General features: G+C 46.5%; 1 long non-coding RNA gene across 1 annotated transcript in view; it reads left to right on the forward strand.

The window, feature by feature from the left end:
* Positions 1–8,774, forward strand: part of LOC144150234 (uncharacterized) — a 101,876-nt gene extending 93,102 nt beyond the window's left edge. Inside the window, exon 3 of the long non-coding RNA XR_013318466.1 lies at positions 8,729–8,774. This is a non-coding gene — a long non-coding RNA (uncharacterized LOC144150234). The remainder of the gene's footprint in view (positions 1–8,728) is intronic.
* Positions 8,775–27,373: the final 18,599 nt, after the last annotated feature.

Consider the following 27,373-nt stretch of genomic DNA (forward strand, 5'->3'; position numbering starts at 1 on the left):
GGCAAGAACGCCTTGCCGCCAAAGCGGAAGCTAGCACCGCAGAGCACATCGATCAGCAATAACCGTGGCGTGTCAACAAATACGGAAGCTGCCCTCAAAACACAAAATAGTACAGATGAAGGAACAAAACCCAAGCTGCGGAAGACGGAGGGAAACACTAGAACTGTCACCACTGAGAGAGACAAGGCCCGGGGGGTATTACACCACAGCTTCCTTTCTCGAGAACGAACCTGCTATTTTCGCTTGTGAACCGTGGTGCGCTTCTTTCAGCTTCGCTAACCTCATTCAGATATTATGTTGCTTTCTCTTGCGTCACTGACGTTGTATACAATTTTTAGTTGCGGTCTTTGGTCTTGTAGAAATTTGGGGCGTGCAAACCGGCGACTCAAACGACAACGCCACGTATCCACCATGCCTGGCTTGTACTCCTAGGCTGCTGCTGTCGAAAGAGTCGATAACCTCTAAGAGGCGCCGACGCTCACCACGCGGAACGAAGGATAGCTTGAAGCATCACCTACCACGTAAGTGCAGGCCGGAGGTGTTTTTCTCAAGAGAAAAATGATAGCTTGATTGCAGCACGATGATTGGCTGCAGTGAAGTGACGCCACACGAAGGGGATGACCATGAAAATGGCTGAGTGGGCTAGGAAAGGAACGCGTTAAACTGAACCGTACATATTGACAGTTTGGTGGAAGAGATAGGCTACGGATAGGCGAGAGGTACGGTGTTCCCAAAATGTATCCGTTGCTTTAGGGGGGCACGCCAAACAAGGCTTCATGGGGCGAGGGCCGAGGCGGGAGCAAGCGGCAAAGGCTGTAGCTGAAAGCTTAACGACGCTTTAACGCCGGCGAGACAAACGGGCCGACAGCAGTCCAAGAAAATATGTAAGGGATGAACACTGAAAGTTTAGGTTAAAAGCGAAAAAGACGAATGGAACGATGACAGTGTGTTTTTAGAAAGGAACAAATCTCACTCCTCTGGTCAGGAGAGTGAGTTATTGCTTTTCCGAACGAAGTAACGATGCTTAGAAAGAGGTGTGAAATACGAGCTGTGCTTTTTCCTGGAGTAAACCCGCTTATAATCTCGGAATCAACAAATACATTGAGCATGCATCAGCAGAAATGTACCATATCAGCCGATCAGAACGTATGCACGGCGTTAGAGAAAAAAATTCCCCGCATTTCCCCGAGGGGAAGAATGTGAACGTGCGAATGCACGAGTTGAATTTGCGCGGTTCGGTAATGTTCGCGAAAGAGAGATCACACACACACACACACACACAACTACAAAGAAAGAAAGATGCATTTATTCACAGACACCTATTTATGTTGTCGTTGTACTTGATTGCTAGAGCGGATCTCAGCTTTGAAATTTCGTGTCAGTACTCCTTTAAGCAGGTGCATTAGCCCTTCTCACGCCCGATTCTTGGCCAATCCCCCACGTGGGTATGTGCCATGTCAGCGGCCAGGCAGCGCGCGCCCATCTCCCCCCGTTGCCAAGGAAGACGAGGAGATTCCTGGCCAATCCCCCACGTGGGTATGTGCCATGTCAGCGGCCAGGTTGCACGCGCCCATCTCCACGTGCGCGGACATCGCCGGTGGACGCAGGTTCAGGGTCGCTTAAGAAGTGCATTGCACTTACAAGAAATCGTCCTCGTATCTGCTTGATTGGCTGTAAATATCGCGAGAGACAATCGCCTTCTGCCGCTGCGGTCAAGTAACGCTCTTTCCTCTCCTCCCTCATGCTGTTCTATTCCCTCTCCCTCTTACCATATCACATAGAAAGGAAGTTTGCTCATTTGGATTCAGTTTACCCGCGTTCGCACACCTCACATGCCATCTGTTGGAACTTTTCTTCTATTCTGTAAATGGCTTAAGGACACACCTTGTTTCAGCATTCACTTTTACCCTTCCTGAATTCGATACCGGGTTTTACCGTATTTTTATTTATGATTTTATTTTATTTTATTTTATTTCTCGAAAAAATATAGCGGGGGCTGAGACTAAAGGCGCATGTGGCCTCACAGAATTAGTCACCCGGTTCACAATGTCGGCAACAAAAGTGATGTTCACAAGTGTACACAACACATAATAGCACAATCATAATAACGAATTAGCACGAAAGCAATACATTTCCTATGTATTATACAAATCATAGGTCTATAAATGCACAGAAGGATCAGTGTACATACGCGAATAGTAATTCCCTCGCATTAAGTTTCAACAATTACACAACTCCATCACAATTACGTAATAGTGCATTTTAGTATGTATATGTTCTTAACTTGTTCCTTCAGGGGAACATTTCCACATGTACCTTAAACACTTAATTATACACAAGTATTGCAGGCGTTTTGCTTCAGTAATATTTCTTGAACCTGTTTTTAAATTGGGTTCACTGGCATATAAGTTTAATTTTCCTCCAAATTTATTCATAATTTCAGTTGACTGGTACAGGAAAGATTGCTCACCATAGTTCGTTCTTACTTTTGAAATGTGTCGTATTGCATGCCTGAGATGGTAGCTGGAAGAATTATTGGTAATTTGATTGAGGGCCTTTTGTTTATAAATGGTGTGCAGAACGTTCATGTAATAGATTTGGTCAGCTCGAAGCATTGAATTTACAGCAAATAAGAGATTTGCCCTCAATTTGTGTGACAGCCATGATAATCTAAGTATATGCGCAAAATTCTTTTCTATAATACAATGCGCCTGTTATAACTTGTTTTAGTTGTGGTTCCCCACGCCAAAATTCCGTAGCATAGTTTCGAATAAATGATGGCATTCTATCAATTTTGTTTCAACGGTAGTGGTATCAAAGGCCCGATTCTAGATATGACACCTTTCCCAAAAATTCCGCGTCTACGTCTGTTATTCTACGTCTGTTATTTAAAAGAGCGGTGGTGCTGTCTATTAGGCACTTACTTTTTGCCTCAAATATGCCTAATGTTTTCTTTGGGCTAGGTAGTGTTGATGTCTATTATGCATGCCACCAGTTTTATCAGTTTGAAAGGGTTCAGCCTATGCATACTTCCTGTCCAAGAGTTCTGTGCCAGACCTGTAGCAGGTGTGCCTGCAGTTTAAAGCCTTCCTTTTGCGTTGGTCTACGCGCTTTATAGTGGTCAGGAGCAACATCCTGAGCGTTTCCCTAGTGCCGTACTGAGTTCAGTATAGATTATGAACTCTTTCTTTGAACTCTGGTGGACTTTATGTGACTTCATTTGCAGTAGCTTGTTGCCCACGCCAAACATTTTTGCGCAGTGTGTAGAATGACCACGTTACATGAAAACTGATTGGATAATTTGCTGTACTTAGGGCAGCGCTGTTATCACTAGTCGCTGCGCCTTGACATGTGGGTTATAATAAATTCTCTTTACCCCCCGCGCCGAAAGACGACGAAACGAAACAGAACAAAGAGACATGGGCTCGTTGTAACGCCAAAGAAGTCTATAATGAGTGTCGTCAGGGGAATACATGATGTTTCCACCTTTAAAAGCACGTAAACAGACTTAAGGTCCCTGAGGTACCTTTTGATTAAAATGATTAAGGGATTGATTGACGGGACCATCAACAGCTATAAGTTACTAGGGCACATTTGTTACATCACATTGTGGCTCACCTGAAGACTAATATCTTTTCTTTGAAAATCTACATTGGTTTAGGCCCGAGCCATCATCATGCCAAACACCAACAGTTTGGGCAAGTAACCAACATTCACCAGTCACTTCATTATTCCCTTTATGTTGACGCTATCTTCCTTGACGATTCCAAAGCTTCCAAAAATGGGCCCCATAAGTGCCTTGAACTTCACAGCCTCCAGCCTTGAACTTCACAGCAGGACGGCAGAGGTTTGACTGAGCCTTTTAGCTGTTTCCAATCAGCGTACCTGTGTATCCGATACGCTGCAGGGATCAGTGCTAGGTCTTCTACTGTTTTTGATATACACAAACAAAATACCTTATAATATAGCATCAACCGTTCACGTTATCGTAGATGACCGTGTCATTTGTAGGGTAATAAATCATGCAAGTATGACTTCACTCCAAACTGATGTAACAACACTATCTGAGTGGTGTCATACCTGGCAATCATACCTACAATCATACCTACAGATAAAACTGACCAAGTAACGCCTACTTCCTCGATCCGAAATCAGTACAACTCGAGCGATACGTGTATAGTCAATTCATTTATCTATCCCCGTTATGCTATTAGTTCGAACTTGACCTTAAACACTTATACAGAACACTTAACGTCTAAAGCTTTAAAAAACTGAGCCTTTTTGAATGGTGTTTACAACTAGCAAACTCCGAAACTAGACAGCACGCATACGCATACATTTCTTTAATTACACCTTCGTTGGAATACGCGTTTATCATATGGCTCCTGTATGAGGAATATATAACAGCTTTACTGGTGTCTGTGCACAACAAAGTGGCGCAGTTCATTCTGTCATCTTATTCCCACTGGAGGTTCGTTCCTGCAGTAAAATCGCCCCACCCCCGGAGAAAATACTGTCGCTTACCGTCATTCCGTTTTTAGTATCATGGTGGTTCATTGCCTTCATGAAATCATGTTCACCCCACCACTTATGTCCCTGCGCGCATTCATGACGTGCACAACGCCCACATACGCGAAAACTAGCAGGTACCAAAATTAGCCCTTACAGATTAATATTGCCGAGTAGCATATGTTCCTTTCAAGTGTGGGAAACATAACTGACCTGTCCTCTTTCGAGTGTGCACTCTTAACTTTTCCAGAAAGAGAACATAAGCTTTAGTTTTTACCTCAATTTCCTTGTTTTGGTTGCACCGTTGGTATATGCACTGGCCTTTCACTTCGTTGTCGCGCCAAATTTGTGACTTGTATGCATAATTTTGTTTGATGTGCAGCCCCGCTTATTTATTTACCCTCTGTCCTCATGAGGTTCTTCAAAAGATAAGTAAACAACCCCAATTAACAAATATAATTCGGCGATTAACGTTATTCAGGAGCTTGTCATGAGGCTGACATTGGACCCGCCGCGGTGGCTCCGTGGCTAAGGCGTTGTGCTGCTGAGCACAAAGACGCGGGTTCAATTACCGGCCACGGCGGCCGCTTTTCTTATGGAGGCGAAAAGCAAAAAAGGCTGGTTGTATGAAATTTCGTCGCACGTCAAACATCCCCAGGTAGTCAAAATTAATCTGGATCCCTCTACTAAGGCGCGCCTCATGCCTGCGATGCGTCGTCGCGTCAAACCCTACAATCAATCAATTATTCAATCAAATCAAAATCAAGGCTGACGATAGCGATTGGAATAGCTCTACGTACACACACAAAACTAACTTTAGCTCGCGCCAGGCATAACAGGCTCGCGCCAGGATATTGAATCACCAGCTTCCCATTTTCGCTCGAGTCAAAGCAGGAAGATTGAAGTTTAAACGCCTTCTAAAAGAAGCTCGTAAAGTGCAGCTTCTTGCGTTCATACGTTTAGTCGCCTTACGCACTTTGACAAACAGATTCCCTCTCTCCATTCCGTGCTACAGCCTTCATCTCACGGGTCTTCGCTCCTCCTTCACTTTACTGGCGATAGCAGACGCGTTAAATCAGCCCCGAAAGTTCTACGGCTTGACAACTGGAAGGTTCTGGCCATGTGAGCAGACGCACCACATTTGGTATTGGGTTACTAATGGCGAGCACGGAGATAAAACACAGGGGAGGTCATGGAAGAAAGAATTGAGACAAGGGTATAGAGACTGAGTTCCCGAGATGGCGTAGACGGAGTGTTGTCAGCTCCCAGGACGTACCAAATGACGCGCTGTCTAGACATGGACGTCGCGACGACCTCCGGTATAAGCCCTGAACGCTCATGGGAAAGATGCGGGAAGAGCGAAAGAGGGGAGCGGATATCGTGCGGAAAAACCGAGGCGCGGATATGACAACCGGGTTTCTTTTTCCGACCAGCCTGTGTCGTCATCCGAGAGATTCCGGATTGGCATTTCTAAGCAGTCAGAAATCGCCACGGGACGTGCACTTTGAGACGTTCAGTAACGGTAATGTCGAGTGCCTCAGAGTGCAGCAACGCAAAACTAACTTTTAATTAAGGACCGAAGTTTTGCAGCGAAGCTTTCAGCCTCTCACTGATGTCGTCTGCAGTCCGCCTAAATCGCACTGCAGGAAAGCCAACTTTCTGTGACGTTGTTAGTGATCGTGGGTGAAGTGAACAAAATTTAAGACACTTCGTGTGGTGGGAATCGAGCCTGGGTCCTTCGCGCTATATATAATTGCGCCTATATAATTTCGCCATTCCGGCATGGTAGAAGCAGTTTGTATTTGGACAGGGGTGCATGGACGTGCGAAATTAGAACAAATCAACTCGCTTCTCGCTTCTGGGTTGGTTTGTTTGGTGTTAGACTAGATTTTGGAAAGCTTCCCATTCCCTCATCGTTGTACTTTCGACAGAGGGGTAGTTGATTTTATTTGTACTGAACAGCCATAGAAGACAATGTCTCACAACATGCAGCAGGACAGAAAAAAGGTTTTTCCCGACTGTTGGTGACGTGTATAATGTTCAGTGTAACTCTAATCAATGCTCTATGTTTCGCCTGTTGAACGAGAAACGAAACGGAACCATGAAGCGTAGGATGGGTAGATGAGAAACAAATCACACATCTGCACGCCGTGAACGATGCCGAGGGTGCGAAGCACTGCGACGCAAGTGGTGTATTGTCTGTGTGATGAGCGTAATCGTCCGTGCGTGCTGATGCACTCTGAGTTTTAAATGTTTTTTGAGATGCAGTAATTGCACTGTAAATGTCAAGCGCCACACGAAAGACAATTCGCGCCCCAGTACTTCGCACCCTCGGCATCGTTCACGGCGTGGAGATGTGTGATTTTTTTTTGCGTTTTGTACCCTTTTAGGTGGCTTGACTAACATATTTTTCGATTATAATGCTGTGTGCACAGACGCCAACGGACGCCAGTGAACATTGCGATGTCGCTGTACACTTCAGTAACTCTTTTATATTCAAATTTCCGTCTGCCGGCGTAGTTAGTGGTAGCGTATTGTATTCCTTGCGTGCTTTTTTATTCAAATTTCCGTCTGCCGGCGTAGTTAGTGGTAGCGTATTGTATTCCTTGCGTGTTGTTGCGGGAGTCCGTGTTTTGAACCCTGCTGGTGCTGGTTTCATTTTTTTCCCCGTGACTCCCTTTGAGCCGTCCTTTCATAATGCTGTGTGCACGGACGCCAACGGATGGACATTGCGAGGTCCTAAGGTGCTTCGCACCTAAAATGAGAAAGAAAGCGTAGAGGTTCTAGCCTGCATTACATATTTTGGTAAAGCCATCCAATCCCCGTCCCCATTCGTGCACCCCCAGTACAAGCGGCGTATCAAGCAATGCTTGTGCGGGATACTCCCTTTGCAGGCCTTCCCGCTGTATCACCTCCCAATACGGCTTTTTCACGGTAACGTAACGCAGCCTAACCTAAACTAAACTCTACCTAACAAACTAAAATTAACCTAAAATTAACCTATACCTAACCTAGCCTAATATGGCCTAACCAAACCGAAGGTTTTTCAATTTAATTTCACTTAAAATGCCGCGGACCTGCTTCCAAAAAGATCCTCCCCGTTGGTGCAGGCACGCGTAAGTTTTCTTTCATCAGAGACAACGTCCGGAACAAAAAAACAGCAAGCTGTTGTTGTAGACTTTAATTTTGCCGTTGTCCTTTTCGCTCATTTCTTCTTTTTTTTTTCAAGTTTAAGCGCTTTTACTATTCTGCGTTGAAGCATTTACTGGCCACCACGGTCGCCTCGTAAAACATCACATACAGTACTTACCTGATATCAAAATAGTGACGTAATGTCGGCCAAATAGCGTCTTGCGGCGCTCGTGCGGTCTAGCAATCATGTAACAGCGCTGATTTCGGAGTGTTATCAGCAGCCAATGTCAGCTGCCTTACACCCTAAGTCAACTATACCTCTATAACATACAGCCGCAAAATTTAACACCTTAATCGATCTTGCGAACCATAGTTAATTTTGCGCTCTTTTGCTAATTGGGCATACTAGTTATTTAGTCGCTGCATTTACGTCTTTTGCGTTGTACCATTCTAGTGACTTCAAATTCTTTTAGGATGGAAACGAGGTGTATATGTATTGGTATGTAATATTCCTTGTATTTAGTACCCTCTAGAAATCATTATGTTCATTTTGACCAACTTGCTTTATACTCCATTGCGGTCGACTAAGGTTACAAATTTTCTGTGTTCATTTATTTTTCCTTGACAATTGCTTTAAAGTTATAGGCCGGCAGTGCTGCTTTGTCGTAGACATGTGTACACGACGTGGGGTCCTCGTCAAGACAACGTCCGTGTCGGCTTTTTGACCACACTTTTTGCATCGCGAGATGTAGCTGCAGAATATAAATATGAATATAAATTTCTATTTGCATAACCTTCCGCCTTTTTAAAGTAAGGGGTACTCTCGCAAGCTTTATTTCATGTGTTTTCATAATCTCTTGAGCTTTATTGCTTCTTGTTACATAACATGTTATGAAACAAGAGCAATAAATTCGAAGTGAAAATTTTTGAGTTTTTTTCCAGGCAAAGAACTCGGGGAAGCTATAATTTAAGTTCTTTATTTGAAGCAGTTGTGAGCAATACAATGGTAAACAACCTCATAAACCTGTGAAAAGAATTGGTCAGTCGGTGGAATTTTTGTATATGGCTCATGAGGCATTCTTTTCAGTATTTTTCAGGCCCAATGCGGAGGCCCGAGGATCCAACGAGAAAGACATCAAGAAGGCGACAATAATATCAGGATGGGGCGGTCGCAGACGACCTCGAAGTTGAGGTTCAGGAGGCCACAGCAAAAAGCAAACCCAGAGCAAGAGCAAACACCAGAGGAATCCCAAGAGACAGTGGACGGAACGCGAGAGGCAATTGAACAATAAAAAGTTGGCATGACCTGAAGCTGCAGTTTTGAATGACGATATTTTTTTAAGCACATACATATTTCTTCAAACGTTTGGTGTTTAAGACCTTCAACTTACACCTGAGCTATAGAACGAGCTGTAGTGGAGGGCTCCTGATTAATTTTGCCCACCTGAGGACCCTAAAGTGCACCGAAATCACGACAGGTATTTTCGTTTAGCAGTCACCGCGACCAGTATCGAACCCTTACCCCTAAGCTCATCAGAACGACACCTTAGCCGATGAGCCACCACGGCAGGTTTTTTTGAAGTTTCAGTGCTAATTTAAATGTAACCATATTCTTTTGCAGGGAAGCAGTGCCAAAAACTTCATGATGTAGTACCCATTGTTACCCTACGAGTGACAAAGGGCTGTTCAAGCCGGTAGCGTTCCATGACACTAAAGTGCAAGTTCCAGGGGTCTAAGGTTGTTATACCACAACGCTGTACGCCTGGCAAGTTGGCAGAATGGGTCACGTGAGACGCAGCCCTGTAAGACCCAGCCACCGCAGATCTGTAGATACCAAACTCGTACACGCCCGATCTGAGCTCGTTCCCGGACACGTCAGACCCGGAGCCGTCAGACCCGGACATTTCAGAACCGGAAACATCAGACCCGTAGACACCAGGCTCGGACACGTCAGACCCGTGTCTGAATTTCCGCTCTGATGTTACCGTTTCAAACACGTCGGGCACGGTCTGGTGTATTTTTCGATGCGGCAGCGTTCTGCTTGTGCGTTTTAGCGCTGAAATGGCAGAGAAAAATTCCTGTCTTTTCCGTCCTTTCACTTAGGTGTAACATGAAGCAAGGAAAAACAACAGTGGAAACAACTTAGGACCAGAAAGGCATAAATCTGGCGAGGCCACGTTTTCAACAGAGCTATGATACACCCATGCAGCGCGCACCCACGGACGCAGCAAAACGTATTTTGCGCTTCTACCCTGGCGCTCATTTTAAGAAACCACTATGCCCCCTAGGTGCAATACTTGTCAGGAAGTCCAAGGAGTCAAAAGGCCCAACGAGTCCAAGCGTCCAACAAGTCAACACGTACAATTTGTGTCAAGCGGCACAACGCGTCAAAACGTCGAACGCGTCAATAGGTCATTGGACTTCTTGAACCGTTAGACCTTTTGAGTCATCGTAGCCGCATGAGAAGGTCCAAACGACGAGTCAAAAAGTCCAACGAGTCAAAAGATCCGCGGTGAGTCAAGAGAACCAACGAGTCAACAGACCCAACGAGGCAAGGGATCCAGTTTTGGAGATTTTGACTCATTGAATCTTCTGCTTCGTTTGACCTCTTACCTCGGAATCTATGTGCACTAGACGACAGACTCATCCTCTGTCCCCTATCTGGCCAGCTGGCGTAATAGGAACGAGCGTGGTGTGCAGGGAATTACAGATGGCTCTGAACAATAAGTGCTGATTTGTAAGACTTGTTGTTTCGCCCGTTTTTTATGATTAAGGAAGCAGCGCACTGAAGGTAAGAACAAAGGAATACCTTTAGTGCCTGCATCATCTATCTTCATTTAGGCGGTCCCTTGCCGTGATGTTGCCGACACAATACGTAATGGGCGTCCTTGACTCCTTATGCAGACCATGTTTTGATACACAAAGAGGCAAGAAGTATGGCACGAGACCAACTAGTGCCATTTTGATCAGCCTGATCAGTCATGACAGGCCAAGTGTCATGATCAGGAAACCACTGGAACTGAAATGACACTTAAGCCATTTTAACAGCCAAGCAGGCCCTCATCGAGGTCCTGCGGTCGCGGCGATGGGGAGACGCGTCGCCTAGCAAAGAGGAGGGCAAGCGCCAACAAATACGCAGCATATTAATGAAATGCTTGAAAAAGACGTTTATATCTGAACTACTAAAAGTGGCGGTAATCTTTATACTTGTCCACATTGTCGAGCAAAAAGAAAACATTAAGCATATATGGGGCAAGTTAGACATCAACACGTAAGTGATATTTGCATTGTCCTTGTAATTAAAATACATGTTTGCTTGATTTTTGCTCATGTAAACAATAACCCGCGAACACACACACACACACACACACACACACACACACACACACACACACACACACACACACACGCACACACACACGCACGCACACGCACACGCACACGCACACGCACACGCACACGCACACGCACACGCACACACACACACACACGCACAAACGCTAGCGTTGTTTAGCCCAACGTTGTTTAGCCCACACGTAGCCATGGTCAGATTTAAGCCGAAACACGACGAAAATTAACGCTGCTCCTTCAATTAAAAATTTATACCGGAAATGTTTTCACGAAAATAAACAAAAAACGTTAAAGAAACTCGTTGAATGGAGCCTGTATATAAGGTGAACGAAAACAAAGGGTAATGAAAAGTCATTCTTTCCCCGTACGTGCTGTTTTGAGCGACGCAAAACACAATAGAACCAAAACATACAGCTGCATACCGCTGGTTTAAAGGGAGCCTACAACACTTTTTTCAGCTTTTTTCGAAATTTTAAATGTTTTAAAAAAATAGTCAACAAACACATCCAGTACCTATAATAGGGGGTCACAAAGAACCTCAGCCAAAATTTATTGCTCCATGGACATCAGATAACTTCGAAACTTGCTCAAGCAAATTTTCTCCCTTTCCAGTCTAAGCGTTCTTCTAGAGCTCAGATTACGCCACTACACCGGTGTAGGGGCGTGCGCGCGCGCACGCACACACGCACACACGCGCACACGCACGCGCACAAACGCTAGTGGTGCCACTTCGTGGCAGGAATCCAGGTTGAAAAGTAAAAAAAAGGCTCCAATAGATAGCACGAGCACTGGAAGACGGCGCAAATGAATTGGCGCGAACGGGAATCGAACTGATGGCTTTGAGTAGTTCTACGAAACTTTGCATTGCGGATGGAACTCCAGACAGCTTCGCTGTTAACGTCAGCGTTCGCGACGTTGAGTCAGTGAAGCTGTGCTTATTTTTTTCTGAAAAAAATAAGCTTCCTCAATCAAGTTTGCTACCGCGTTAAGGTGAATAGAACAGCGTGTGTCGCAGTCTGATCTGGACCCATTGATTGATACGCAATCGAGTAAGTCTGCTTCGACGATTCCAGCATGTAAACGCGACACGCATTGCCTTTATGGGCCCGGTGCTTCCATGGAAACCATGCCGTGGTTAATGGTTGACCGATATCCTCCCGAGGTTCGCAAACTGTTGTTGGCGCGGGCTTGTTGGTCATCATCAGCCTATCTACGTCAACTGCAGGGCAAAGGCCTCTCCCATGGATCTCCAGTTATCCCGGTCCTGTGCTCACTGGGACCAATTTATACCCGCAAACTTCTTGATCTCACCTGCACACGAAACCTTCTGCCACCCCCTGCTACACTTGCCTTCTATAGGGATCCACTCTGTTTATTTTGATAACCAACGGTTATCTTGCCTTCACATTACATGGCCGACCACGCCCATTTCTTCTTAACTTCTACTAACATGATCTTAACACGCGTTTGTTCCTTGACCCACTCCGTTCCCTTCTTGTCCCTCAATGTTACACCTACCATCTTCCTTCCATTGCTAGCTAAGTCGTCCTCTGTACCAACTAGCCCTGAGGTGGAGGGCTAGTTGGTACACACTGAGAAATAGAAGCAGCAGCACGAAGCAAGTGGGGCCATACAGTATGCGAAAAGAGTCCGCAGTTCGCGTTTTGCAGGCGCTGCTCGCCGTCTTGGCATCTAGAAGGCAGGATTGCGAGTCCCGAGTAGCGGTTTCTTATCAGGAGGCGCGGAGAAGTTGATCGGATCTCTGCGACTTAAGAAGACTCTGTAACACTGCCGATAAGCGTTTTCGTTCTTTCATTCACGTCTGGAAGCCCTGTAAAAGCAATATCTCCAGAACTGAGCGGCACTACGTGATTTGCTCGCCGCAGCCGCGACCGCCTTTATATAAGGCTTTATATAAAGCCGGTTGTGGTCGCAGCATGCAGATTCGCCTTCCGTTTCGGCTTTGATTTTGTGTCATTTAATAAAATGTGGCCAACCAATGCGTTTATTGCTGCAGCTGAAAGAAAGACGGTCAATAGCCCCTACACCGGTGTAGTGGCGTAATCTGAGCTCTAGAATAACGCTAAGACCGGAAAGGGAGAAAATTTGCTTGAGCAAGTTTCGAAGTTATCTGATGTCCATGGAGCAATAAATTTTGGCTGAGGTTCTTTGTGACCCCCTATTATAGGTACTGGATGTGTTTGTTGACTATTTTTTTAAAACATTTAAAATTTCGAAAAAAGCTGAAAAAAGTGTTGTAGGTTCCCTTTAAACCAGCGGTGTGCAGCTGTATGTTTTGGTTCTATTGTGTTTTGCGTCGCTCAAAACAGCACGTACGGGGAAAGAATGACTTTTCATTACCCTTTGTTTTCGTTCACCTTATATTCAGGCTCCATTCGACGAGTTTCTTTAACGTTTTTTGTTTATTTTCGTGAAAACATTTCCGGTATAAATTTTTAATTGAAGGAGCAGCGTTAATTTTCGTCCTGTTTCTGCTTAAATCTGACCATGGCTACGTGTGGGCTAAACAACGTTGATGTGTATGACCCATGCCCACGGCTCGGTTACTAGCGGATAACACATGCGCCACAATGTCACTAGGGTTTTATGGGTCGCCGGGTACTGGGGAGTGACCCACTGGTAAATTGTGCACCATAGGTTAACTCATACATAGAGTTTCTTAGTAAGTATACTAGAGAGGAAACTGCGCCTCGTAAGCCATGTCGTCGTGGGGGTTCATGGGAAGACATCCTTTTTGGCCTGGGCTTGGCATGACAACTGGATTCTTAAGCGGTTTTTGGGATTTTCTTTCTTCACTATGCATTCACACGTTTACGAGCTACAAGGAAGCCGAAATCCTCCCGTTTCTGTGGTAGCCCTGTTAAGTGAAACAACAGGCAATGCGTGATCGCACCTGACAGTGCTCATGCCGCACTCGAAGGACGCATGACTGAGCGGGTAATATGCCGCCACGAAATTGGTAGCAGACGAAAAGAAGAAGCAAAACGTACTTCGACGAAGACAAGATACGGCAGATACGGGCGCTTGTATGCGTCCTATCTTGTCATCGTCCACGACTGTTTAACGCCACGTTTTCTTTTTTTTATTAAACTAGCTGGCGGTCGGTGCACCGGTAGGCAGCGTTTTCATATAGGCATGCTAAAAAAAACTTTCGAAACTCTTCAAACAACTTATTATTTGAAATAATGGTAAAATTAATAAAAGCACAGTCTCTAATGAGTTACCCCCCAAATATTAACATTGCTCGTAACTACAACCTTGGCCTGCGGAATAGCAGGCACAACCGTTCCGTCAAAAATACGCTTTACTTCTTTTTTTTTTATATTTAAAACAGCCTCTTTTTATTTTCCACTTACATAATTGAACACTATTCTTCGCGTTTTTGTGGTACTTTGTTTAAATTTGCGGTCACTAAAACATTTCAATCCAAGCCAATGATGAAATTAAGGCGAGCGCTATGTATAATGGCGGTCCATGACGACACAGACGACCTTGATGTGAGCCGCATAGACGCTAGCGCCAGATTCCTCTCTAGTGTATACTGTAAGAAACTCTATGAACTCATATACTTATACGCGAGGCTTAAAGAAGCACTGACACGAAAATTTTATGTTACACTTTTATTGCATTTATAGATGCTTAATGGTCTCGCCAACCTGAAACAGCACTTCAAATACTTCAGCGCGCGATAGTTAATTACATTGAACTGCCTGAAAATCGTTTGTTTCAAATTCCCGCGCTTTCATCCCGAACGGCGCATATGACAGACTCCCTAGCTGACCTCACCGCTTTGTGCGGACGTCACCGGCGCCCGCTCGCCGCTCGTGGGGTCGCGCGCGTGAAGTGACGTCACGAGTTTTTGGCGAGCGCTGTCGCGTCACTACTTTTTCCTCTCCTGGAGTGATGTCACGCTGATGTCCATTTGCTGAGTGCCGCTCCGCGCGCTGCTCCGTCGGCGCGATAAATGAGATCCAATTGAACTATGTTCTTCGCGTCGCAGGCCGCTCATATTTCAGCCAGGGTATTCTGTTGAGTGAAGGAAGCGAATTGTGCAATAATATTAACGCCGAAAATTGGTGTCAGTGCTCCTTTAAGTGTTTACACACTGCATTTCACCTCATTATAAGCCTAGCACCTGGTCATTCTCGAATAGAGGGCTACGGACACTTACTTCGAGGTGTGCAGAGAGATCCCTTTTCTGAATATTGCAAGTAGCGCGGCCGAGTCTATTGACTCGACACCTGGACACAACTCTCTAGAACCAGCGGTTCGTGATGGGTGACAGTAGACCAGCAGAACAAAAAGTTGGCCTAGTTTGTATGGATTCATGTTTGTGTAAAAAGAGCTCAAACATCACGGGTAAAGAAAGCCCGGTTCTTTTTTTCGTCCCTGTTTTCTTTTGCGCTTTTTGCACCAAATTTATCACAGGTCAATTAGCTTCTCCGTCGGACGGCCAGCGAGCCAGTCAGTTTCACCAACTTTTTTTTTTGTGGGTGAATATCCTTGTGGCGCCTTTCAGGCATTCTATCCGTTTCTTCCGGCTGCCGTGTTTAAACGTAATCCTGATCTGTAGTGTTGTGGGAACAAACAAACAAGCAAGCAAGCAAGTAAACAAACAAACACACAAACAACTAACTAACTAAATATTATAGGGGAGATGCACTAATGGCCCATTTTCTGTCTGGCTCCTATTCCTTGTCTAAGCTTCCGTAAATATCCTATCTCGCAGTAAAGGCTTACAAAGCACGATAACACTACTGCAGTACGGGCAACACACATCGAGCGACCTTACAAGGTCAATAACCTCAGAATCATCGCCCATTGTGTTCCGTACGCACGTGCGCTTTGCACGGGTGCGAGGATGAGTTCACAGGGTCGGGAGTCCCCTCTCGGAAATCCGACCAGGTGTCGTCATCCCTTCCGAGCAAGCTGCTCCGGAAAAGCAACAGGGGAAGCCGGCGGCGGCTGAACACGGTGGCCGCTCAGTTAGAATCGTTCCCGTCGTCATTTGCCCCACCGTAAGCCGCGCCGCATGCCCCGTCACTCCTCCCGGAAAGCCGTAACGCACGAATCGCTCCGACGACTCAAACTTTCTCGGAAGTCACGTGTTCTCGGTTGAAGTACCGTGGGAGGCAACACGCCCTAGGCTAGAAAGCCTCTCAACCGCGTTGTCCCGGCGTGATCCGCCACCGACAATTGTCTTCCTGTGAAACTTCGAGGCTCGAATCATCTAGTAAAATACAACCGAGGATTGCAGCTATTCGAAGCATAGAGTTTGGGGCAAAAACAAAATGTAGGGCTTAATTCCATCGGGAGCGTAGTGGGCGTCGCCCGGCGAACGCGGTTTCGTCATATGCAGGGCAACCTACGGTGTTCCCTTTCGTTAATGTGACTGGATTTCTATTTCGGTACAGGAGAACCGTGCGTTACTATGTGAATTGCAGGAATTGCGGGGGAGTGCTGCGCGCGGAACGTTTCTGCAAGTGTTGCGGAAGCTTTTCAGAAATTGAAGGGGCTGCCTACATACAAAACTGCACACACATGATGACGTAGTGTGTATTGTTCTTCACATAACCGACAAAGTCTACAGCCACGCAAGACGAATCTGTTTCAATTTTAAATTACCATGGAGTGTCTTCAAAAAATGTGTGTAAATGCGCTCTAAGTCTACAGGTGAAGCTTAACTGAGTGGCTGGCAACCTACTGTGAAGGAGCCGGATCATTTGGCGTACAATATGACCAGCGTCATTAGGTATATTTTGCCGAAGATGGTGTAGCTTGAAACAGATTTGAATGATATCGAAAGTTACATATTTTGTTGGGGTTTGATGACAGGATTGTACGGCTGAAGCTTTTGGCAAAGGTGCTGTACATTCAGCATAGTTTGAGTGTAATATACCGGTAAGCACAAGAATCAGTAAGCCATGTAGCCTACAGCATAGAGAAGTTGCTGCTAATAGGTGTACGGAAATAGCTGAGGTTGGAAACAGCTCACCAAGATCGTAGCTCGACCGTTTTAGTTGACGCGAGATCCGTGGCATACAGGTCATATCGATCTTCTGTCATTTTTATGCAGCTGAAAACCTTAACCCTTATGCGGACCTGTTACAGCTCCACTTGACTAAATCATTGGTCGTTTGTAAATAGGATCCGACCCTGCTGTGCCTAGTTGGTACCTATAATGGACACTGATGGTGCAGTCGCCTTCCTGCAGCCTTTCGGTGGCCTCTTGAGGGCTTTTTTGGGAGAGTATATAGAGGGCGTTCAAAGTTAGGTGGACAGGTTTATTTAAAATTGCGTGCTTTGATGTACGTGAATACCACCTCTACAGGGAGGTTATGTGCCCGGAGGGACATAGAGTGAGGTGGAAAATAGTGATGTCTACGGCTTAATTAACTAAAATTGAGTAATTAACATTTTAGTGGCTGCAGTAAGCAGGCATGTTTGTATTGAAAAGGTAGACGCAACCGTGTGTCTACGCAGTTTCATTTGGCAGAGTTCTTCTAGCGTCTCCGTACTTCGAAATATCGAGCTGCGAAGTATAATTGCCCTTCGCGTGATTCCCTCTTCCTGTGACGTGCTGCTGTGTACGGTGTTTAGTTTGACAATGGGGTGGTGGCATAGGCAAAAGCAATAACTTGCACCCTTTCAGTCTTGGCTGGCGTTATCGCAATCTGCAGCACTCGGAACCGCTGTCGAAACACAGAACAAGAGGGAGGAGCTTTGAGCCGGTCTTCAGTGTCTTGCATGCGTAATCATGCGAACTGCGATGAAACCTTGCAGCTCGATATCTCGAGTACGTATGCGCTAGAAGAATTCTGCCAAATGAAACTGCGTCGACACACAATTGCGTCTACCTTTTGAATACAAAAATGCCTGCTTACTGCAGCCCTTAAAAACTTAATTATTCAAATTTAGTTAATTAATACACCGACATAAATAATTACCACCTTATTCTGTGTCCCTCCGGGCGCCTAACATCACTGTAGAGGTGGTATTCACGTACATCTAAGCACCTAATTTAAAAAAAAAACCTGTCGACTTAATTTTGATCACCCTGTATATGTGAACGTGACGGACGGGGTCATGCCGTTTATAGAGGGATTACACCCTCATTTGGATCAGCAAATATTTGTACCTGGCGTGGAAGATGTCTTTGCCGCTATGAAGTTTGCTTTGCCGCAAATAGCGGTGTAATGTTCGCTTTGGCGCGAAGCATTTTTTAAGCTCCTTTAATAGTGTTTTCAGACACGTTTTTTTGCGTTGTCGGGCCTTCCAGCGGCCACTAAATGCTGCTAACTGACTATCATACGGCGAAGACTGCGGGGACTGTTATGCCGCGTTACACTTGACCGATTGGTCCAAGTCGTCTATATGACGTAGACGACTACGGCGCGGACACTGATTGCTCACGTTCAAGTGCTTGACCAACCCTCCCAGCTGCCATCAGGAAGGTGACGGCAAGGAGAAGGCGTACGACTGTTCTCGGCAGAGAATACCGCGCAATTGGGAACTCTCTTGTGGTGGAGAAGAGAAGAAGCATGGTTGTCGCCATTCCAGGCAAAACAGGCAGGAGCGTAGGCTGGGTGGGTCGCGCTGGGAGAAAAAAATTTCCGAATATCGGCTCCTTTCGTTGCAAATGTCGACGAAAGACGATAGTCGACTGGCGCCCTTGGCAAGTAAATGCCTCCCTTCTCTTTCCCGCTCACCTCTCATGCTGTTCCTCTCCCGTCTCATTCCTCCCAAAATAACCCGTAAAGGTTTGCTCAACTCAATTTAAATTTACCGCGTTCCACTGCTAAAAGTCAGGTGTCTCGATGCCAAGGCTGCCGTACGGCGGAGACACGGGTGAACCGAGGCACGTTACTACAACATTTATGTAACCACGCTGCCCTACTCTACGAGCGTTCCAAGCGGAACGTGGAAGCTGTCTAGTGGAACCTTTCGTTGCTGTTCCCGTTTGATTTTTTAAAATGCCGCCAGTTAGCGCGGGCAACAGCAGGCGACTGTTTCGTGCAGTTAATATAGTATTTTATTTGCTATCGCAAAAGCCAAGCATCCGTGAATTTGTTTAAGAAAGGAACACTGCAAGTATCCGTCATGTATTGATTTTGCCTTATATTGCGTAATGTTTTGTTGCTCAACAATTTTTACAAGTATGAACTTTAAAACCGGAGTTAGACGTTTAGATTTGGCTGTGAGTATATAAGACTATTGCGCAGCATCTGTGTTGCTTTGGCCGGCTGGTTGAATCGAGTGACAGACATACCGACAGACAGACCAAAACTTTCGCATTCATGGCAACACTGGTTTACCCCCGCATCTTACCGGCACGTACTGATTCAGATACAAATCATAGCCCCTCCATTTTCTTTTCGCTGTTTTACCGAGGCCTGTAAGCAGATTCATGGTTTAGAATCGTTCCACCGATCTTTCGACGTCTTGATGAGAATCTCTGCGCAGTGGACCATTGGCGGGTAATGCAAGAAACACTTCACGGTTCGGAAAGGGACGCCACGGCTCATTCCCCCTGTATACAGGCGGCCCCTTTCTGAGCCGTTTTTACTCCGTCTTCCGTCAGGGCGCAGTGGAGGAGATGGGCGCTGGCTGTCAAAACAGGGCTTCCTAAACTTCCACAGTTTGTCTCCCCTCACTACCTCACTTCCTCCTTTTGCAGAGCGCACCCCCGGGGCTGAAGTCGACATTCGTGTTCGAGGAGGGCTCGAAGCTCCGGGACACCGCTTACGTTCTTTCGTCTGCACGATCTGGATGCGCGATCGGAGAGCCGCACAAAAGCTGCTTCTCCCCTACTATTTACCCACGCCGGCGTAGGAATGCGGACGAGATGCGCGGCCGCTTATAAATAGCGCCATCTTTCCGTAGCTGCAGCTTCCCTGTCTACGACGCTTGCGACAATTCGTCGTGCGCTGTTCGCTTTACCCGCCCGTGCCTACCCATTTTGGCAGCAGAATGTGCCCATCTATCCCTTTCTTTCTTTCATTCTTTCTTGCTTCCTTTCTTTCGTTCTTTCTTTCTTTCTTTCTTTCATTCTTTCTTTCTTTCTTTCTTTATTTCTTTCTTTCTTTCTTTCTTTCTTTCTTTCTTCCTTTCTTTCTTTCTTTCTTTCTTTCTTTCTTTTTCTCTCTCTCTCTCTCTCTCTCTCTCTCTCTCTCTCTCTCTCTCTCTCTCTCTCTCTCTCTCTTTTCTTTTTTCTTTCTTTATTTCTTTTAGGAGCGAAGCTTGGCGGCGTCTCCTGTCGTCGTCGTAGTCGTATCTCGTCTCATGTAGTCACAGTACTAAAGCACCCGGACTCTCGTTTTCCAACGCCTCGCACTATAACTCTGCGTGCTTAAAAGACAGGAGGTTTTTACAGCACAGCTGTATACCTCAATCTCCCAACGGTTTCATCTTCGTGGTCAAAAATATCAAGGCGACAAGAATAAATTTATGCACTGCATGCTTCGCTCGTCTTCAGGTTTCCTTTAGCGGAGATGCCCACGATTTCTTTCTTTCTTTCTTTCTTTCTTTCTTTCTTTCTTTCTTTCTTTCTTTCTTTCTTTCTTGATGTTTTTGACTTTCTGTCTATATTCCAGTATTTTCTTCTTTACTCCTGCTTACCTGATATATTTTTCTATCGGTTCTCACTATCTAACTTTACTTCTCTTCTCCATTTATTTTAATTGTTTTCTTTCGTTGCTTATTTATCTAACAACGTATTCGTCTTCATCACTAATGCTCAATGTCTTTCCTTCATAATTCTCCGAATAGTTTTTTTTGTTCTTTGTCTTATCTCTTCAACCTTTTTCCTCCTTTGTTCCCTCAATAACTGCTGCCTCACCGACCACTCCACGCCTACTGATTGTTCTCAATGAGCAAGGAAGACATTGCGCGTGGTGTCCGCGCAGCGCGAGTTGCTGCAGAGGCTGCCAGTCCGATGTGCGTAACGATGCCCGCTTCTGTGCGTAACGATGCCCGCTTTGTGAGAAGCGTCATGATGATGATGATATGATGAAGAAGGGGCAGAAGGAGGAGGAGGGCAGCAGAGACTTCGTTTTACGTACAGTTCTTTTGAAAAGCCTACATGCCTCGCCTCAAGATAATGGGCCACAAAGAGCCTTACCTTTCGAGTGAGACTGAAATGTTTTATGCCGGAGAGCTGGCGAAAGCACTTTCCTCTCCTACTGTCATGAACTATGTTGATCGACTACAGCTTAGGTTACAGGGGACACAATTTAGAGAAGACAAACGGACGAAGTCAACAGCACGGCGATCAACGTGCTAAGTCAAATAGCTCAATTCCTGACCATACTGATGTCATGAACTAGTTCGGTAAAACATGAACGAGAAGCGTTTGGCTCGAATTCTGCGTGCCGCAGAAAGTTCCCGCGTGGACCAGAAAATCTTGACGAAGACTGTGCGCAGGTGGGGACAATGTCCTCTAGCCTCGATCCTGCCCTACGTGATATCCCGCGGTTACAACAAAGCGAACTTCGCACTTGTGCACCCAGAGAGCGCTCCTCAAAGCTTGCCCCGCCCTACCCCGCAGCTGCAACAACCGGGTGACGGCACGGAGTCACGCTTCTCCCGCGTGTCTCGTATTTGGATCGGTGACCTCCACTGGGGCGCCCGACGACGACGACGAAGCGGGGTTAGACAAGCAGCTGGCCGCTGTTTACGCAACGAGTCGTTGACTTCGCCACCCTCCTCCGCTCTCGGAGTGCGGCGATGGTCGCGCCCGAGTTCTTCCGCGTCTGCGCCTATATTTACGATACACGCCCCTCGAGGCTCGCCTCTCCACGACGGCGACGACGCGGCGAGAAGCGATCCCGGGCTCCGAGTTTTCATGCCGATACCGAGGGAGGGACCCCAGATTGCACGGCGGCTGCGCTTGGATGGCGCGCGCCCCGCGAGACTTCGCGGCGAGTTTTTGAAATCACTAGTCTTCGTCGTCATAAAAGAAACTTCGACCGTGAGTGTAAAGGCGGCTGAAAACGTATTTACGTCTGTAGCTCGCGTCGTATGAAACCTAGCTCAGTGGCTGTGGCGTTGGGTTTCTGAGCACAGGGAAACGCGATTGATTACCGGATATAAGAGTTCATTTTTTCTCATTGAGTAGGGAAACGTCAATGAGCACGTGCGCATGAATGTAATGGAGCCCAGGGAGTGTAAAGTAAATCCGGGCACTTCCACTCTGGCGCACACCATAGCGAAGGTGTATCCTGGGCGCGTAAATACATCCGAAAAATTTCCGTATCCGCCCCAGCCACTATCCTACGGCGGAGAACGAGACCGCTGACTCGGTTTACCGCTGACTCGGTTTACCGCTGTTGCGGCTGTTTTTTCTGATGGAGGGTAAAACAAAAATGAAAGATTTCGTTGCACGTTGAAGGCACCATGAAGGCAGTAAAAAATGCTCTTTAACCAAAATGTGGCGCTGCTCAGTGCACTTATGTTTTGCGGGAAATGATGTTTCCATTACAGAGGGATATTTGAAAGGGCGGCAGTGGGTGGCAGAAAGATGCGATCAAGAAGTTTGCGCGTATAAATTGGTCGCAGTTATCACAGGACCGGGATAATTGGGGATCCATGGGAGAGGCCTTTGCCCTGCAGTGGGCGTAGACAGGCTGATGATGATTGATGGATGATGATGATTTAGAGGATGATGAGGATGAATGAGGATGATGATTTAGAAGGGCAGATTTAAAAGAAAAGATTTAAAACAACAGTGCGTAGTCACCATGTTGACCAAATGTGAATGGACACAGTCCGTTAGGAATCTGGAATCCAGCAAACGCTGTTTGTCCGCTTAAAAGTTAGTAGAGCTCTAACCTGTGCAATAACTGCGGTTATGTGAGAGAGAGAGAGAGAGAAAGGAAGAGAGAAATAGAAAAATACAAATACAGGGAGGATGGTACGCTAACAAGAAAACAATCGTCGTTACTGTCGTCGACTCATACGATTGGCCGGAAAGCCAAATGTAAACGATCACACTTGTGGCCGTCGGAACGGCAACAGGCAGGGGTATTGTTTAATATTGTGTAGGCCGAGACCTGTCACAAAATACATGAAATACAGTCGAAATTATTCATTCTCTCCATGATAACAAAAACAGTGAAATTGACACCTGGGTGTAATAATATTCTTGGAACGGTTTTGTGACGGCCTGCGGAATTTGGCGGAGCATTGGAAGCGCGAGGCGGCTACCTTCATGTTTCTTCAGGGACGCATCATTTAATTCGAACAATAGGCGGCCTAGAATAGCAGCACTTCCTTTCGTAAAGTGCAATGTTTTAGCCACGCCACACCTCGACGCAGCCCTCTATACAAAACACGAAATTCCCTCAACCCCAAGGCAGTAGCGGTCCCAGAGATTGGTTTTGGGCGGGCGGGGGATTTTTTTCTGAGGAAGGGGGGGGGGGTGAGGGTGTTTAGGGGGCGAAAAAAGAATCGCTCCCCTCTTTGCACCAGTACCAGTTCTGCGGAGAAGGTGATAGCCATGGTTTTTGCTCCCCCCCGCCCCTCCCCCCCCCCCCCCCCCCCCCCCCCCCCCCCCCCCCCCCCCCCCCCCTTCTGCCTAGGCGGTACAACCGCTGGGGCTTGAGCTCGCATTTCTGACGGTCGCAACACGTTTGCGACCTCGCACGAGTGGGAAGCTTAAAAACAAAAAATTACCCCACCTTCCCGCGAGGGGAACCCTGTGGAGATGCGACGCATCTTGGGGGTTCACTTGGTGTTTCCGTTGGGTTGATTTTCTAATTGCGTGAAACGTGTGAAGAACGCGTATGATGTATTCTTTATTTAACACGCGGCGTAACGTTAACGATGACGGCCTTGTGGTCGCTGAAGTGTACGGGTAGTGGATGGTGAAGTAACGGGACCACCGTGCAATTTGCAGCGAAGATCAAGTCTATGCACGTGCCCGAAATCGGAACGCCGGTGCTGGAACGACCGCGGATATGACGCTACGTGGCGCGGCTATGACGCAACACCATCGAACACAATCCACTTGAATCCAATCCAATCAAATCCAATTCAATCCAGTCCAAGCCAATCCAAGCCAAGCCAAGCCAATCCAATCAAATCCAACGCCCCTCGCGAGAGAGTGTTCGCTATCGCAGAGGAGAGGGGGCGAGCGGCGGAGAGCGCAGCTCGCGCGGCGAGGAGAATGGGGGAGGGGTGTGGACGGACAACAACAACGCCGTATGGAGGGACAAGGCGAGTGAATGAGATGCCGTCGCATCTAAAATAAAAAAATAAGAAGCTGAGGACCTTCGGGGGTGGGGGGGGGGGGTGATATCTGAGCTTTTTAGTCGACCCACTGGTATACGGGGAAATGCCGTATTTTTATTACATTAAGACTTAGAAAGTCTTAATAACAACACCGTTTTTGGGCGGAAGGGTACGTAATACGGCTGTTGCTGAGTAAAGCGCCTGTGTACCGGGAATTTTGTGTACGTTAATCGAGTGAGGTGAATTAGATGTACTTGCGACTATCTCGGGCCGGGCACGCTGAACCGAGCTGCCTCGCTGCCTGTATCACTGAGCACTCAATTCGTATGCTCCGCAATGTAACAGTGGGCATTTACACGAATCGCACAGAAACGTAGAGGCGCAACCTGATCTTTTATTTTACAGCAATGAAGATTGGCGTAGCCTCCAGCACATTATCGATAAAATTTCTTGTTTACCTTTACCGAAAGTAACTCGCCGAACGACCTCTATACTTCTGCGTAATTTTAAAGAACGATTAGCAAGTAGGATCCCCGTGCAGGAAGAACGGATACAGGTACGAGAAAACGGCATTCATTCATTCATTCATTCATTCATTCATTCATTCATTCATTCATTCATTCATTCATTCATTCATTCATTCATTCATTCATTCATTCATTCATTCATTCATTTTTTCGATCGCGCACACACCTGAACTCATTCTAGTCTCACCTCGTCGTTCATGCCTCTCTACTATAACAGGTGGCAACTACTTGAAGCGAGAAATAAAAATGTCAGAGCATTCAAATGAGTAATTTAAATGGCCCCTGAGATAGAGCAAAAAGGTAATTTATTCCCGCCAAGCGTAAACAGAAATTTTACTATGTTTACGTCCGCAAAATGACAGGTTGGCATAGAAGCTTTTCCTCGAATAAGCCCCTCGCAGAGGTGAGACAAACGATGGAACGAACCGGCTGATTAGTATACACACTTCACATCGACTTTGACTGACAGCCACGCGGGCTACGGTGCCCAAGAGCTGAATGACGTCCCATCAGTATGACACCCACATAAATGAAGCGTTGAAGTAATTAAAAAACGCGTGACGGTAGCCCTTTAACTCTTTAAATATTCCAGGAATAGTGAACTGTGATATTTGTGTGGCGGCAGCGTTAGCAGTAATGGGTTAGAACTTCAGTAATAGAGTTACCGGTAACACCTTTGGCCGGTAATTTAGTAACCTACTCGCTACCGCTTCGAAATATTAACTGCATGGCAACGTTCTTGCCTTTCTAAAATTTTAAGACAACGGGTAGGCGCGCGGTAATCGCCTACAGACACGTTCAGATGCACACACAACACGTATACACACTTTCACGGAAAGGTAAACCAGCGAAAAAAGACGCAAAGACAAGGAGAGAAGAGACAAGACGCACGCTGGACTAGCAACTGAACGTTTAATCGAAGAAGCGGATTCACCCCGCGAACAACCAAGCCAACGCTTGCGCTGACACGTACGCATGAAACGAAGAAAAAAAATGGCAGCATCCGTTTTCCGTGGATAATGGCGAGGGTGCGGAGTACAGGGTCTCGAAATGACATCCAAGTTGCGCCCCGAGTGGCATCCGATTGGCGTTCTGACCAACATTCGATTTCAGCCGTGAGTTTCACCTTGATTATTCCCTAAATGAAACTGCAACTAACGGCTCATATCGAAGTTCGCTTGATTTTCGCTTGTTGGTGGTGCGCGCGATGATGGGCGCGGACGGACATTCGGAGGTATAGTCCACACCGTTGCAGGCGAGGGAGTAAGCCGTTTGACTCACGGTCGTAGCCGAATGGCTAAGACGAGCGACATTGACTCTGTCTGGTATGCCAGACACAGGCTTGCTTCCTGCTGCTGCCTCTGTGAGTTTTTGCGCTTGTAAATGCTATGCACACGGACGCGGACGGACATTGTGCGGCCCTACGGTGCTCCGCACCTAAAAAGCTATTGTTGACTTAGGTTTTTTCTTCTTTTGTAAAATCAGCCCTCAATATTGGAGGAAACCAATTTCTTTATCGCTGAGGGAAATAGACGGCAAGCTAATGCGATTGCCTTCCTGCTGTTGGCTGAGGAAGATTGCTTCAAGTATTTCCCTCTCATCTTTAGTTCTTCCTTTTCCGAGGATCGTTACACTATCCAACACTGGTTCGCACTTGCTCTATGATAGGCAGGGTGCCCAGCTCCTTGAGAACTGACTAATGCGCAACGCTCCCTCAGCTGCTCATTGAGGCATCGGCTTGTTTGGCCGATGTAAACGTTCCCGCACCTCAACGGAATCGTACAAAATGACCCTGTCTTCACACTTGACGAATTTCTTGACATGTTTTGTTTTACAGGCGTGTTTCTTATTTCCCACATCTTCAATGCGCGTGCACAGTCCTGAGAGTTTACACGCTGCGGAAAACACCATTTGAACAAAGTGCCGCGAAGCAATTTTCTTCAAATTGTGCGACACTTTATGGATGTGCGGCATTTCCTCAACCTTTCCTTTACCTTCTTTTCATCGGGACCTTGTGATCTTTGGACACGCTTTTTAAGCTTTACGCGAAGGGATTCACCGGCAGCCTTAAAACCAAAGGAGAAGGAAAAACCTGCAGCGGGTTTTGCGTCTCCTCCGCTTAAGGCTGTCGGGGAGTCACTTCGGCTAAAGCTTGAAAAGCAAGTCCAAAGAGTACAAGGGCCCTATGAAAAGAAGGTAAAGGAAAGGTTGAGGTGATGCCGTACATCCATAAAGTGTCGCACAATTTAAAAGAAAGCTCTCAAGGAGATGGACACCTTGCCTGTCACTGTCGGCAGGGCAAGTGCGAACCAGTGTTCGATAGTGCGACGATCCCTGGAAATGGAAGAACTAAAGATGAGAGGGAAATACTAAGCAATCTTCGTCAGCCAACAGCAGGGAGGCAATTGCATTCCCGCACTATCTATTTCTCACAGCGATAAAGAAACCGGTACGGCGTACAAAACTGAGCGGCGATTTTACAAAAGCAGAAACACCTAAGCCTATGTTCAGACTACCGACACAAAAGCCATATGGTGATCTACAGACGTAACAAAAAAGGCGTGGCCCGCAGTTCGGGTGGCTGAAACGTGAAATGACGTCAT

The sequence above is a fragment of the Haemaphysalis longicornis genome, unplaced genomic scaffold, assembly GCF_048455015.1.
Source record: "Haemaphysalis longicornis isolate Haplotype H1 unplaced genomic scaffold, Haemaphysalis longicornis Haplotype H1 scaffold_8, whole genome shotgun sequence".
Taxonomy (NCBI): domain Eukaryota; kingdom Metazoa; phylum Arthropoda; class Arachnida; order Ixodida; family Ixodidae; genus Haemaphysalis; species Haemaphysalis longicornis.